Here is a 9224-nt window from a genome sequence, read left to right as displayed (position 1 = left end):
CATTTAATGTCTGACTAAATTATTCTTTATAGGCAAAAAAATTTAAGGAATTTTGAATTAATTAGTTTTTAAATAAGTACATTTACCAGCAACAGTTGTAACGTAATTGTGTCAACTCGACAGTATTTAACTAGTTATTTGAATTTAATACCCTAGCTAGGGCATTATTTTTCAAAATAAATATTGAAAAATAACGCCCTAGGGCATTATAATATAACTTACTTCGAAATCATGTACAGTGGAACCTCGATTATCCGTCTCTCCATTAACCATCACCTCTGTTAACCGTCAGGGTACATACAGAAGTTGTATTGAGTTATACATTAGCAATCATTTAAATGCAAAAAAATAAAAAAAAAAGGTAATTTGATTTGTGATGAGGACACAAACGGCTATCCATTGCTGACAGATAAAGAACTCATTGAAATGGCAACAAAGGCGGACCAAACCTATTCGGAAGCTGACACAGTAGCTATATTGATGCTTGGACACAAGGAAGCTTGACTGTAGCTATATTGATGAACCTATTGTAACTGACAAAGATTTGCGTAAATAATCTAGAGAAGCTGCATCGCATATGCAATAATTCATCGAGTGGTATTCTCAACAAGAAGAAGCCAATAAAGTAGATTGCATGATCTTATGCCTTATGCCGATTAAGAAATTCAGCCGTCGCAAAATATGAAGCAGCAGTAAAACAAACACAAATTTCAGAATATTTTAAATTGATTCGATTGTATGAACACAAATCTCTCTTATATTGTCAAACAAATCATACAAATGAAATTTGAGAGTTGTACTATGAATTTTTATTTTTTTTTTAATGTTCTGTTAACCGTCTTTTCCCTTCCGTCATACCCTTGGTCCGGTGCCCTGACAGATAATCGAGGTTCTACTGTAATAATATTAATGTCCGACTGGTATATTATTTGACAAATAATGACATGATTTTGAAGTCAGTTTGATAAATAATGACATGATTTTGAAGTCAGTTAAGTATGATATAATGCCCTAGGCTCTAGGGCATTATTTTGAAAAATTACGCCCTAGGGTATTAAATTTAAATAACTAGTTAAATACTGTCAAGTTAACAAATAACAACCCAAGTAAAACTATGGTTACCACAATTACGTTACGACTATTGCTGGTAAATGTACTTATTTGAAAACTAATTAATTCAAAATTCCTTCAATTTTTTGCCTATAAAAAATAATTTAGTCGGACATTAAATGTTGAAGGCACCACGGGTATTAACGAAAATATCGCTTTCAGTCAACTTATATCCCTCAGGCCAAAGGCCCTCAGTATATACACCATTGACCTCAAGTGTTATTATCCTTATAATACCCTTGGTACCTTAACTATAATCTCACAATCAGCCCATAGAAGGTGTCAAACAAATAAAATATTTGGGAATCATACTTGATAATTTATTAACAATTAAACGATTACTTTATTGATTACAGTTAATTTATTTAATGGAAATTAAGGTAATAATAATAATAATGTTTATTCAAAAATAATCAAATATAAAATCTTCCTGAGACTAAAAACATATTTAAGTGTATAATTAATAAGAATTAACATAGGAAGCCACAAGGAAATAAATCTGCACGTAGCTATAGCCCAAAGTAACTCCTGTTATTTATCCAAATCTTTACTAGTCAAACACATTTGTTTTGAAATTCCAGCAGTTTCTTCTTTTTATACCTTTTAAATATCTGGTGGTTGTTCCTAAAACAAAGACATAAATAAAAATTCTACATTGTGTACCATAAAAAAATCATAAAAATGTGGAAAGTATCACAAGTATAAAGAAAAGTCCCAGATATAAAATTCACTATTAAAATAAAAATAGTAAATAATTATTTATATCTGACACTTTTCTTATTGGAACTTCTTTCTGGTAACATCCTTAATCTCTGACTTTTACAATTTATAAGACAAGAGATGATGAATAAAGAAAGGGAAAAGGACTCTGCAGTATACAGTTACATTCTGCTTTCATTAATCTAGAAAAAAGATCAGAAAGATAATTCAAAGTCCGAAATTGTAAAAGTCAAAAAGAGATTAAGGATGTACCAGAAAGGGGTTCCAATAAGAAAAGTTTCAGATTTAAATAATTATTTACTATTTTAATAGTGAATTTTGTATCTGGGACTTTTCTCTTTTCTTTAAGAGATATCGCTGAAGCATCCTAATAGTAGATAACTATTTTTGAAATTCCACTTAAATAGACAATTTGATTTCGTTTTGATTCAGAGGTGTGCAGGCAGCTCCACTGGGGACGCCGTAAGGCAGAAACAACTGTCTGGAAATTGTGTATCGCCTCTGGATCGAAAGGAAACATAAACTGTCTCTTCACTATCACAAGAGTATTTTAATATTTTTATTGAATAAAAGTAGTCAAAAAAAAAGGACTAGTTGGTGGAGCGAAGAGATAAAAATAGCTGTGAAAGAAAAGAAAGTACCATGGAGAGCTTATCTAGAAAATAACAGTTAATAAGCAAGGAAGCTTGTGAAAGAAAAAGTTAAAAAAGCTAAATTGGAACAGTGGGAGAGATTTGGAGAAAAGATGGAGCAAGACAGTAGTAGGACAAACCAAAAATTGTTCTATTAAGGTCTGAAAAAATGAGAGGTAAATCAGGTAGTACTGTCGTGCAAATAAAAAAAAATAAAATGGAGAAACACTTACCCAACCACAAGATATAGTTAATAGATGAAGTAAATATTCCAAAGAGTTGAGTAATGAAATAACAATGGAAGAATTAACGGAAGCCATTGCAAAAATAAAAAATGGTAAAGTGGCAGGAATAGATAATATCAAAACACGATTGTTGAAATATATGGGGGAATCTGCATTACACTACTTACACAAATTACTGATAACAATTTGGAAACAGAAACGCATCCCAGAAGATTGGGCAACAGCAGTAATGGCTCTTCTGGTAAAGAAGGGAGGTAAAAAAGTAATGTTCAAATTATCGAGGTATTTTCATGCTAAGTGTACTGGCTAAGATTTATGAATGAACACTGGAGATGAGACTGAGAAAGAAAGTGGAACATCAACTAGACGATGCACAAAAAGGTTTCTGACCGGGCACAGTGTCCAAGATCATATCTTTACTATAAGACAATGGAAAAAGCCTTTGACAAGGTACCCCGACATCACATTTGGAAAGGGCTTGAACTGTTCGATGTTGGAGGAGAACTAATTGATGCAAGTAAAATTTATGTACTGGAACATTGTGCGAGCATTAAACTGTGAATCAAACAAATTTGCTAATACACAAGGAGTAAGGCAAGGTGGAGTTTTAAGCTCACTGCTATTCATTATATTATATATATGAATGAACCAATAAAAAAAATGCAGTAGAGTCCCGAAAATTAGATTTAGGTTACCATTGATTAAAAAGTATAACTCTGAGTAAATGTGTATCTGCAGATGACATTGCATTGATACCAAGTTCAGAGAAATCTTTACAAAGCAACCTAAATTTATAGACGAGAGAACTTGCAGACAAAGGAATGAAAATAAAATTAGCAAAGACTAAAACTTTACTTATTTCCAAGACACTGAGAGAAATCCATATAAACCTAGATGGAAATTTAGTAGAACATATGAATGATTTTGAATATTTATAAACTATAATAGACAAAAAATGCAAAAAAAATGAACAACAGAATTGCTAAAACATCACGATTATATCACTCCCTCACTACAGGTTTCATTAGCAAAAGAGAAATTAGTGAGAAGACAAAAGGGACAGTATATTATATACCTCCCTTCTCTGCTTCATGGAAGTGAAACATGGCTGGCTTTCCTAATAATTAAGCTTGAATTATCACATCTTTATTATTATTGTAGACATTTAAAATCCTTATTAATTGAATTACATTAAACTTACCACTTATAAAATGTTTACTTTTCATATTTTAATTTTAGTTCCCTTATATCTGTTCTTCTTGTGGCTTTTATCCATTGTCCCCGGCTTTGTTTGGATAATTCATTTAAATGTATTGCATGGGGAGCCTTGGGAACAGTACAAAATAAGACTTTTCCCTGTCTGCCCTACTCCCACAATTTACAACAATACAAGTTACATGTATAAGCTTCCCAAGAAAGAAAAACTGATAACTGCTATGGACTAATTCAGTTCTGTAGGCGATAAACTACTTTATATTTGATTTGCTGCACACAATTTCGCTGCACAATCGACAATAAAAACAAACAGGATATTCTTTACAAATGTAAATTAGGGAATCCATCGACCTGTCAAAGTTAAATCACGTGATCTTTGGTTGGCACACAAAACCGTTTTTAACCTAAACTCAATGTAATTTTGGATTTTTCGTATTTGTTTTTCGTCGTGATTTTTTAGCTAATTTAGTATTAAAAGACATTCATTAGATTAATTAGTTTATAAACTTTACGTTTTTGGTGATTTTGAGTGCTGACAACATGCCTGTGACTTGTATAGTAGTGAACTGCGGAAGTCCAACTGATCGGGATAATGTTAATTTTAATTTGTTTTTTGTCGTGATTTTGAGCTTAATATAGTATTTAAAGACATTCATTGGATTAATTATTTTATAAACTTTACGTTTTTGGTGATTTTGAGTGCTGACAACATGCCTGTGACCTGTATAGTAGTGAACTGTGGAAGTCCAACTGATCAGAATAATGTTAATTTCAATTTGTTTTTTGTCGTGATTTTGAGCTTAATATACATAGTATTTAAAGACATTCATTGGATTAATTATTTTATAAACTTTACGTTTTTGGTGATTTTGAGTGCTGACAACATGCCTGTGACTTGTATAGTAGTGAACTGTGGAAGTCAACTGATCAGAATAATGTTAATTTTAATTTGTTTTTTATCGTGATTTTGAGCTTAATATAGTATTTAAAGACATTCATTAGATTGATTATTTTATAAACTTTTCGTTTTTGGTGATTTTAAGTGCTGAAAACATGCCTGTAACTTGTATAGTAGTGAACTGTGAAAGTCGAGCTGATCGGATAATGTTAATTTTTTTCGTCTTCCCTCTATAGGGCTTTTCATTCACAGTCATTTGTTTTGAGCTTCTGTCATATGTCCTATAATCCGTGTATAGTAATATTATACACGAATTATACAACATCTAACAGAAGCTCGAAACAAATGACAATCGATGAAAAGCCCTATTAGAAACTCATTTATGTTTCCTCGCCTAACTAAATTATCAAAAAACAGGACGCACTCATGCTAGGAATTATGCTTTTTATTAATATTATTACAATTATTTATATGTGACACTAACGTAACTAGTGACATTAATATTAGGCTAATGTGACAAACTTTATTAATACTAAATTTTAACATTTATCCCCTATTTTGTTAAAACAATATTATTTTGTTTTTCATTCTATTCAAAATAAATGCAGTTTTGACAGGGAATTTGTTTTGTTATTTATTTATTCCATATAGACCTGGATCCCGCGTACCAAAAAAAGTTGATTAATAGCAAGCTGAAAATTTATTAATAGCTTAACAGTGTCTAGTCCGACAAACTTTGATGTATGGGAACACTAGAAGTTTTAACTGTGGAACAGGTTAAAAATTTGGAACGTCAAACTACGAAAATGTTTATGTAATTTGTCAGATAAAACTTCCAATTGATTTGCTACCAATTCAATAAAACCCTCATGCAAAAACCAGATTGGTGAAAAAATCATCAACTGGGCATTTTAATGAGTAGAACACGAAGACCATGTCAAACTACAGGAATCATGTTGGTTAGTAATAGCAGTCTGATTTTTGCATGACAATTTAATGAAAGGGTAACAGATCAATTGGATGTTCTGTCCGACAAAATATATGGGATGTTTTTGTAATCTGATGTTCCAAATCTGAGTTTCCAAACTGTTTCACAATTAAAACTACCCCTGTTCCAGTGTCACAATACATCAAAGTTTGTCCAACTGGACACCGTTAAGCTATTAACAAATTTTCAGCTTGCTATTAATCAATTTTTTTGGTACACAGGATCCAGACCTAATAGGTTTGTTCCTAGTACGACACAAACGATTAGCAACTGCTGTCAACCATCAGATGCATGAGCAGTTAACAGTTAGTGTTGTGCAGTTAATAGTTAGCATTCATAGACTACGAATGCGCATGTGTCTGATGGTTGGCAAGAGTTGCTGATCGTTCTACGAACAAACCTATCAGTAAGCACAATTTGTGATATCCATGGGTAGTTACTAACAGAAAGAGGCAGGATTCGATTTTTAAAACATTTATTTTAGAGTCAAAACATAGTCGTACCTTAAACAATAAATATATATTATCATTACAAGTTGATACTAATTACAAAAATAAATACACATCTAAAAGACCAATACATAATTACTCATGATGAAGAAGTACATTATAATTAAAAATGAATAACCATTTTCATATCGCTGCAACACAATGCCAAAGCCATCTTATATTTCAGTTCGTTTAGTGAGCGCAACAAGCACTCTGACCGAACAGTTTCAAAACTCATTAGTTTTTCATCAGAGAATGCATATGTTGCTATCTCCAAACCATGTAGCTGTAACATATGTACATGCATTGGGTTCTTCTTCGTCTGTCTTGCTCTGGACATACTCAGCTAAAAATAGGATTGCTGCAGACTTCACTATTACCAGCCATACGCATACAATGTGCATTTGCTATGTCATCAGAACTGGCTATCACCCCACCCAAGCATTTAGTCGTTTAGCATTAGCTTTTTGGAAATGCTTCACCTAAAAAAAATATTTTATTTTTTTTGGAAATTCTTCAACTACAAAAATTTATTTTTATTAGAGTATTTGCGTTCTTTACAATGATTGAGAATATTTTATTTAAAATCAGACATTCATATAATATAATTTTAGAACAATCATGACAGTAATTCAAATCGATGGCAGTAATAAATCATTTTCAGAGAATTATGGAGTTCGCAGTTTACATATTAGGACAACGATATGTCTGGTTTCATACAGATATATAAACGTAAATAAATCTAATATTTAGAACCAATTTATCCAAAAGACACTAATACTGTTATCCATATATTTCTTAATGGTGAATAAATAAAATAAAGGCATACCTTTCCAACAATAATATGGAAATCAGGAAATCATTAACAATTTTTACTCCATTCAAAACAAATCCAGCTGTAAAATATTTATGTGCCTGAAGGCTTTTGTATGCTTTCATCTGCTGCTTAGAGTAGCAACTGTGAGACTCCACCAGATCTGTATAAATATCTATAATAGTAACTTGATGGACTGCACTTTACTGTAAAATCCAATTCTGACTGAATTCCGTATGGATCTAAATCCCCAATTATTTTCAGCTTCAATAAATATCTAAAACAATAAAAGAAATAATGTTATTGCTTGCAAAATTCATCATTATTGATAAATATCGGGGCAAAATGAACAGTAAATAAACATTGTTTCGCCTACCTTTCTCGCAACATCTGGAGTTTCCAATAATAATTTCCTTAAATAATCAGTTTGCATTGTGGTAAAGTTTATAAAGTTCACAAAAACAGGAAACGAAATCCAAATGAATTGAAAATAGACAAAATACGACGATAAACAATGAAAAATCATTGAAAAATAGATACAAACATAACCTCTTCGTTAGTTTGTGTGCCAACCAGAGGTCACGTGGTTTGGATTGCCTAATATTAGGATTAGGTTATGTTATGTTATGTGCCCAATGTGCCCCCAGTTAGGCCATATTCGGAAGTTCCTTGTCCCTTTGCTTGATTGGCACACCGATAATTTTCCTTTAATACTGTCCGCTGTCATGAGCCGCTGTGACATCCGCTGTCATTTTACACTCGAATGTCCATAGAATTTCGTACACTTACACTCAAAAGTGTAACACTAAAAAACAAAGGAACAGACCTAATATGTCACTATTCGAAATAAATATATTAATTTAGATTGAAACTCATGTACTTAAAATATTTATCAAATAGAGACTGAAAAAATGTGAAATTATAAAAAGGATTCAGTATTCAGTGTTGTAAATGTAGCTTCCTGGGGTTGATACAGCGGGTCAAGTACGACGTCGGTTCGTAGAATGTAAAGCTGCTATTTTCTTTGTAGTTCTGCTGGCACTGTAGATTCGCAGTTCGAAGGACCAATAGTTGTGGATGTGGTGAAGAATTTTCAGAATTTCACGTAAATTTTAATACAACAGATCTAAAACAAATTACAATAACTTGAATGTAAGGAGTAAAAATGTTCGTTCATCGAAGCGTTGGTTTTGTGTGTATTCTCGTCGTTATGTACTTTTTCGTCACCCAGTAACCCTGGCAAATGAACTTGGGTCACTTCGTTCGGCAATCTTCGGTAATACGCACTTGTACAATAATTGGCAGAGTCTAATAAATTTCAAAGTCAATGTACTTAACAATATCCGTGAGACATTACTCTGAGAAACACCCACTTTTTCCGCCACGAACCGCTGTGAATCGCCTTCTTCAACTAAATCGATCATTCTTAAGGCGGAGATACATATGCGCTCTGCTCGGTGTGCGAGCCGCTCGCGCGCAGCGTATTCGTCAGATTAGTACGTGTTTTCAAGTGACGCACAAACGGCACGCACACGGCGCACCACGATCTAAATTCTGTCGGTTTTTCAACAAACGCTTTGATGGTTCGCAATACGTATTTGGACGGGTTTGCGAGTGGTTTGTTGGTTTTGGCGCGCATGAGTTGAATATTTGTTAGTAATGGAATGGTCGGAACTATCGGAAGGAAATTGATGTTTACCGTGGAAAATCATTATTGTGGGATCCTCAATAAAGAACCATTTAATTTAAAGAAACAACTTAAATCCGATCTGAACGGAAATAGAAGCTGAAATAAAAAAATGTATATGCGGACCTTTTTAAAAAATGTTAGTTCATTGTTGTACTAAAAATAACATGTATTAAAAATAAGATTTACTATTTTATTTGGTCATAAGCCACAATTCGAGTTTGAAATCAAGTTTACTTGACCTTTCGACTTTCACTTCGGAAATAGCTATCAATATCAAAAAAACATTCATAAGCAGATATATATTATGTGTCAGCGGAAAGCAAAATAGGTAACGCACGACTTGGAGAATCTATAGTTTTCTAACTTCGTGTCTGGTGAAGCAACGCAGTTGAAACAAGCGGCTATATTATAATTGTGTCACCGG

The 9224-nt window shown here is 32.6% G+C and overlaps 1 long non-coding RNA gene across 2 annotated transcripts; it reads right to left on the bottom strand.

The window, feature by feature from the left end:
- Positions 1-1416: 1416 nt before the first annotated feature.
- Positions 1417-8441, bottom strand: LOC126883942 (uncharacterized). 2 transcript variants are annotated; one of them, XR_007697771.1, is made up of 5 exons: positions 7487-8441; positions 7126-7387; positions 4818-6778; positions 3909-4643; positions 1417-1734 (listed from the first exon to the last, which is right to left on the bottom strand). It is a non-coding gene; the product is annotated as an uncharacterized LOC126883942 (long non-coding RNA). The 2 variants fall into 2 exon arrangements; XR_007697770.1 differs by having other exon boundaries at positions 3909-6778.
- Between the last annotated feature and the right edge of the window lie 783 nt (positions 8442-9224).

The sequence above is a fragment of the Diabrotica virgifera genome, chromosome 4, assembly GCF_917563875.1.
Source record: "Diabrotica virgifera virgifera chromosome 4, PGI_DIABVI_V3a".
In the NCBI taxonomy this organism is placed as follows: Eukaryota; Metazoa; Arthropoda; class Insecta; order Coleoptera; family Chrysomelidae; genus Diabrotica; species Diabrotica virgifera.
The sequence above is the reverse complement of the archived record's forward strand: the minus strand, read 5'-3'. Positions and strand labels throughout refer to the sequence as shown.